Below are 7,224 nucleotides of genomic sequence, written 5' to 3'. Positions count from 1 at the left end.
GGACATGGAGAACCAAAACCATGACATAAATCTCTGTCACTTGTGAGAAACTCGATGGATTGTTTTGATAAATATGGGGACCTTTTGTTTGTGAATGTGTTGATATAATAAAAAGAGTCACGTTAGCTCGAAGATATGAAGTTTATCTTCTCATATTGAAAAATTCACATTTTTCATACAAAATACAGCATGGATATGAGTGACATTTAAATAATATCTCATCTCATTATCTGTAGCCGCTTTATCCTGTTCTACAGGGTCGCAGGCGAGCTGGATCCTATCCCAGCTGACTACGGGTGAAAGGCGGGGTACACCCTGGACAAGTCGCCAGGTCATCACAGGGCTGACACATAGACACAGACAACCATTCACACTCACATTCACACCTACGCTCAATTTAGAGTCACCAGTTAACCTAACCTGCATGTCTTTGGATTGTGGAGGAAACCGGAGCACCCGGAGGAAACCCACGGGGAGAACATGCAAACTCCGCACAGAAAGGCCCTCGCCGGCCACGGGGCTCGAACCCGGACCTTCTTGCTGTGAGGCGACAGCGCTAACCACTTTAAAAAAAATTTTTTATAATATTGTCTGGCTTTTTTTCATGGTCTATCAGATACACTCCACTCAGCGAGTTGAAGACGAGTCTCTGAATGGAATATATCTGATAGACCACGACAAAAGCCAGACAATATGATTATAAACATTCCTTTCAGGTGTTCAACGCGTCTTTCTCTTTCAAAATCTTCTGTATTTTGTAACGAAGCAAACCTGGCGGCCATGTTTGTTTACAAATTGTCACAGTTGCTCGCTAGTGCAGAAGTTTTATGTCTCCGATGTGTGACGTCATGTTGTCTTGACAACCATGCAATATTGTAAACCATATTCAATGCTCATTCTCCATTGGTAGAGTGGCGTAATACACGTAGGATAAGTGATATGCTAACAATATTGCATGCTGTCAAGCCAAATGAATAAAACCTGCTAGAAAGGAACAGAACACGTTTTTATTCCATGGAAAAAGTGTCCTGTATGGATAATAATTCCCGATATTTCACTCCAATGACGTCATTCCCAGTGTTTTCCTGCTCACTAGACGTGTGTTGTTAAAATGGTGAACCGGTTCAAAATTAAAATTCTTTTAATTAACTTGCATTTTTTTGTGTGTGGATGTTTCCATATAATATAAAGAACATCACACGGTGGTACAAAGATATGATGTTTATCTTCTTGTGTTGAAAATATTTTCACCAGTAGAAGATAAACGTCATATCTTCACACAACTGTGTAATAAATCATTAATGTCCTTAATTTTAACACATGAACATAACTGATATGTACACTTTTGTCATAATATTATGACTATTATCAAAATATTTTCTCATATTATAACTTGCTGCATTTCTCAAACTATTACAACTTTATTCTCAAAATATATAGTGGTGCTTGAAAGTTTGTGAACCCTTGAGAATTTTCTATATTTCTGCATAAATATGACCTAAAACATCATCGTTGACCAACGCCAGCGAATCAGGAAGGTGAATGTCACACGTTTACATGCACATCCAAATCGAGCTGCTGTCGGTAATCGAGCTGAAGGTCCCAGCAGGGTGCCAGAGAAATCCAATCCTACATGCACACAATGAAATCGGGCTATTGTGTGAGGTGCATTGTGCACCCGAGCCACAGGTGGCGCAACACGCCCCATCGTGTTGGTACACTTCCGGTTGTCGTCATGAAGAAGAGCTATTCAAGAGTGTAAACAAAGTTATCAGTTCTGTGTTCTCCATTGCGCGTTTTTCTCCCGTCCATGAATTTTAATATATTCAACTCCTCAAGCTGAATGAGCATGAACTCTGTCTCCTCATTGCTCCAGAAGTGCACGTTTCTGCTTGCCTGTGGCAGTGGGGGCGTGGTCAAGTGCCGGTCTGTGACAGGAGGGCGGAGCCAGGGAAGGTGAGTGGCAGAATCACTTCACCTGACGGTAATTAACCTGTGTTTGTGTGTCTTCCCAGTAACCACGCCCTATTTAAGGAGGCAGAGGGAGAGCAGAGGGGAGAGCTCATCCCGGGACTAGAACACAGCGTGCGCGCGCGTGTGTGTGTTTTTCTCTCAAGAATAAAAGTAGGCTGTTAAACTGAAAAGTCTGACAATAAAAAGCCTATTAGTACCAGAAGCTTTGTCCTGCCGTCCTCTGTGCTCCACCCACACTTCAGAGAGCTCTACATCACCATTTTCTCTTCTTCGTTTGTTCCTCCTGACCTCTTCTGCTGCTCGCTACTACTGTTGTCATGCCGACCGAGGCTGTTGTGTTTCCCGCTTGTGGTCTCGTCACTCGTCACTTCCGGAAGTAGCTCGACAACTAGCTCGATAGGGTATACATGCACAAAGTAGCTCGGCAGAAATCACATAAACTAGGTCGTGTAGCTTGATTCCGAGAAATCAAGTTCGGTTCAATTTCAGCCGAATTAAGGTGTATACATGGCATTTTGAACTTCGATTTCAGTCGAGCAACAGCAGAAATTCGATTCTCTCTATGTGCATGTAAACGTAGTGAGTGTATCTCTCGGTTTAGTTCAGTACACACATCCACAATCATGGGGAAGACTGCTGACTTGACTGTTGTCCAGAAGATGATTCTGATGTCCTCCACAAGGAGGGTAAGCCACAAAAGGTCATTGCTGAAAAGGGTGGCTGGAAAAGGTGCACAAGCAACAGGGATGGCCGCAGTCTTGAGAGGATTGTCAAAAAAAGTTGATTCAAGAACTTGGGAGAGCTTCACAAGGAGTGGACTGAGGCTGGTGTCAGTGTATCAAGACCCATCACGAACAGACATCTTCAAGAAAGGGGATACAACTTTCGCATTCCTAATATCAAGCTACTCCTGAGCCAGAGACAATGTCAGAAGTGTCTTATTTGGGCTAAGGAGAGAAAGAAATGGGGTCATTCCGTGCCAACTCACCTAGGGGTCCCCAGGTCACCCCCTCAGATTTTGCTGGAAAAATTCCTAAATGTAGATCTATATGTTTCTACACTCTCTGCAAAGTATTAGCTTTCAATTCCTCATAGTTTCTGAAAAACAGGCCTTTGAAATTTGATCCCCAAAAAGCTAAATTTGCAAAACGTGCTTTCTTCCAACTTCAGGAGCTTATAATTTTAAAATGGATTAAACCTGGAAGCCAATATTGCAGATATTTACTAAATGGCATCCATATTTTTCAATTATGCCATCAGTTAGCCTCTGGGATGCTTATTTATCACTCTATAGGAAGCCAAAAATGGCTTTTCGGCCAAAATGAGCTAAAATAGGGTGTAACTATAGGAGCTATTCTGGAAAAATGGATCAACTCAGACTTTTCTCCTCATAACACAGTAATTATATGGTCATTATCTGTTCATAGGTACATTTTTTCCAGGATAACACTGTTAGGTGATGAATTACAAAAGTTTTAACATAAGCCCATCTCTCCGAGGGCCCAAAAATAGCCCATTTCTGCCCCCCAGTTTGACCATGTGGCTAGGGGTTCAGGATCTTCATTTTTGTTCTAAATATTGTCTCTTATAGGATGTATCTACTGACCAAATTATTTTAACGAACACCCATGGCTTCATATTTAAATCAATTTTTATGTACACAAACCTTTTTTATGATTATTCCATTTTTCTCATATCAGCTTATAGGCCTGAAATGGAACTATCCTGGACAGAGGTACTACAGAGTTTTATAAGCTGCCATAAAACAGTTTAGATTGTTGTATCAGAATACCTCTAGAAAATGTTTATTTGAGTAGCATCTCATTTCTTTATTACATACAGATACACACATGTACACTCTATATAATATGCATGTATACAAAGACAAAGAGTCATTTGTACCATCTCATCTCATTATCTGTAGCCGCTTTATCCTTCTACAGGGTCGCAGGCAAGCTGGATCCTATCCCAGCTGACTACGGGTGAAAGGCGGGGTACACCCTGGACAAGTCGCCAGGTCATCACAGGGCTGACACATAGACACAGACAACCATTCACACTCACATTCACACCTACGCTCAATTTAGAGTCACCAGTTAACCTAACCTGCATGTCTTTGGACTGTGGGGGAAACCGGAGCACCCGGAGGAAACCCACGCGGACACGGGGAGAACATGCAAACTCTGCACAGAAAGGCCCTCGCCGGCCACGGGGCTCGAACCCAGGACCTTCTTGCTGTGAGGCGACAGCGCTAACCACTACACCACCGTGCCGCCCTTCATTTGTACCACTTTTAGAAAACTCCTTAATGCCATTTTCATCTGTCCTGACTCTTAATATCTAGTATTGAGGTTTTTTACCCACGTGACCAAGTCATGTGATGCATCGTTAGGCTGCCATTTTGGACGTCATGGCTCGAATCAGTTTGAATGCGAGGAAGGCGACAAACGAAAAACATAAAAGAAAAAGGAGCGAGATGCAGAAAACACCTTCACTATCCAGCGACGTAGGGCATTTACAGGGCGAGCAGAGGGAGAGGTATTTGCAAAAATTGAGGTTAGCAGGCTTAGAGAACGACGTTTACCTGCTTCCACCAGGATTGTTCACTGACGTACGGAAGTACACGAAGCCCTCGTCTTTACCTGACTTCGGCCCACAGGATCTGTATACCTATGTCGTTAAAAACCCATTGCCATACACAGGTATTGATCTGAAAGCGTATAAGAGTTTGGATGCCTACAGATATTTTGTGTCAGGCTGGGTAACATGCCTACATCAGCGGGTCGTCCCTGGAGCCGGTGGTCGCCATCTTATTACAGCTAAGGTTTGTTCACATTTTCATTTACTTTCGGTCCTCAGGATAAACAAAATGTTATTAAATGTCATTGAAATAACTTCTTAGTCTGTTGAGACATGGCCCGTTATAAATTTGCTGTTACCAGGCAATGACCAAGAACTGTATTATTAGGGTCGGTGTCTGTGTTGTAGCAGTGTACTAGCAGCTAGCTGTTAGCACTAGCTAATGTCAACAACATAGTAGCTAGTATGTTACTGTAGCAATGTTTACGTTCAGTCATTTGGATGACTGTTAAAACCTTTCAGTCTCAAGTTTTTCCTTTACTGTAGTTTACTGTAATTATGATCCGGCAGCTATTTACACCAGATCCAGTGTAAATAGCTGCCGGAGCGCGCTGCTTAATTTGAGGGGGAGCAAGCCGGAGTGCGCTCCAGCAGCTATTTACACTGGATCCGGTGTAAATAGCTGCCGGATCATAATTACAGTAAACTAGTAAATACAGTAAAGGAAAAACTTGAGACTGAAAGGTTTTAACAGTCATCCAAATGACTGAATGTAAACATTGCTACAGTAACATACTAGCTACTATGTTGTTGACATTAGCTAGCTTGACCTTCAAAATGGCAGACACCGGGGCGTCACGTGACCCTGTGACGTCAGGTGAAATACCTCAATTACAAGGTGCATAATGTTACATCTTAGAAAACAGATCTTGAACATGCTTAAAGTCATGCTGTGACAGTTGATACTGATGTCCTCCAGATTTTATGTCGGGGGCCTCAACCACACAAAGAATGTCCAGACAGACAGGCTGACTCTGCTGTCCCTAGACTGTCACTCCATCTGGTGGTGTATGCCATAACTAACATGACTTCAGTAAACTGTTAAAGTACTGTTGAACAGGTTTTTAAATAAAACTCCAAACATGTATGGATCATGATTGAAACAATATATTTATGAATAGCAAAAGTACCTAACATTATTACCAGTACTTTATGAGTAGAATAATCAATGTTGTCACATAACCTCACTTAAGGACCTCTTCATAAATAATTACCAGTTTGGGCCAAATTACCATTTTCAGTTTCCCATAGATAGAAAACTAAGCATTCTTCAGGCATTCTCATTCCAGAATATGAAAATGTGTATGCCAGTTTATATAGTTCTGTTTCAGATTTATAAGGTCCTGAATATGACAAAACAGTAATTTATGAAAAAAAGTTCATTTACATAAAAATTGATTTAAATGTGAAGCCATAGGTGTTCGCTAAAATAACTTGGTCAGTTGATACATCTTATAGGAGACAATATCAAGAAAAAATTAGAAGATCCTGAACCCCTAGCCACATGGTCAAACTGGGGGGCAAAAATGGGCTATTTTTGGGCCCTCTGAGAGATGGACTTATGTTAAAACTTTTGTAATTCATCACCTAACAGTGTTATCCTGGGAAAAATGTACCTATGAACAGATAATGACCATATAATTACTGTGTTATGAGGAGAAGAGTCTGAGTTGATCCATTTTTCCAGAATGGCTCCTATAGTTACACCCTATTTTAGCTCATTTTGGCCGAAAAGCCATTTTTGGCTTCCTATAGAGTGATAAATAAGCATCCCAGAGGCTAACTGATGGCATAATTGAAAAATTTGGATGCCATTTAGTAAATATCTGCAATATTGGCTTCCAGGTTTAATCCATTTTAAAATTATAAGCTCCTGAAGTTGGAAGAAAGCACATTTTGCAAATTTAGCTTTTTGGGGGTCAAATTTCAAAGGCCTGTTTTTCGGAAACTATGAGGAATTGAAAGCTGATAATTTGCAGGGGTTGTAGAAACATATAGATCTACATGTAAGAATTTTTTCAGCAAAATCTGAGAGGGTGACCTGGGGAGTTTCCAGAAATTTAGGTGAGTTGGCACGGAGTGACCCAATGGACTGTTGCTCAGTGGTCCAAAGTCCTCTTTTCAGATGAAAGTACATTTTGCATTTAATTTGGAAATCACGGTTCTAGAGTCTGGAGGAAGAGTGGAGAGGCACAGAATCCAAGGTGTTTGAAGCCCAGTGTGAAGTTTCCACAGTCTGTGATGATTTGGGGTGCCATGTCATCTGCTGGTGTTGGTCCACTGTATTTTATCAAGTCCAAAGTCAACACAGCCATCTACCAGGAAATTTTAGAGCACTTCATGCTTCCATCTGCTGACGAGCTTTTTGGAGATGCTGATTTCCTTTTCCAGCAGGACTTAGCACCTACCCACAGTGCCAAAACTACTACCAAATGGTTTGCTGACCATGATATTACTGTGTTTGATTGGCCAGCCAACTTGCCTGACCTGAACCCCATAGAGAATCTACGGGGTATTGTCAAGAGGAAGATGAGAAACACCCGACCCAAAAATACAGATACGCTGAAGGCCACTATCAAAGCAACCTGGGCTTCAAGAACACCTCAGCAG

The 7,224-nt window shown here is 41.6% G+C and overlaps 1 protein-coding gene across 1 annotated transcript in view; it reads right to left on the bottom strand.

The window, feature by feature from the left end:
* The window catches only part of gpr34l (G protein-coupled receptor 34 like), a 471,084-nt gene that overhangs the window by 159,652 nt on the left and 304,208 nt on the right, over window positions 1–7,224 (bottom strand). The window lies entirely within an intron of this gene.

The sequence above is a fragment of the Neoarius graeffei genome, chromosome 12 (assembly GCF_027579695.1).
Source record: "Neoarius graeffei isolate fNeoGra1 chromosome 12, fNeoGra1.pri, whole genome shotgun sequence".
In the NCBI taxonomy this organism is placed as follows: Eukaryota; Metazoa; Chordata; class Actinopteri; order Siluriformes; family Ariidae; genus Neoarius; species Neoarius graeffei.
Note: the sequence above shows the minus strand (reverse complement) of the source record. Positions and strands in the feature narration are given on the sequence as shown.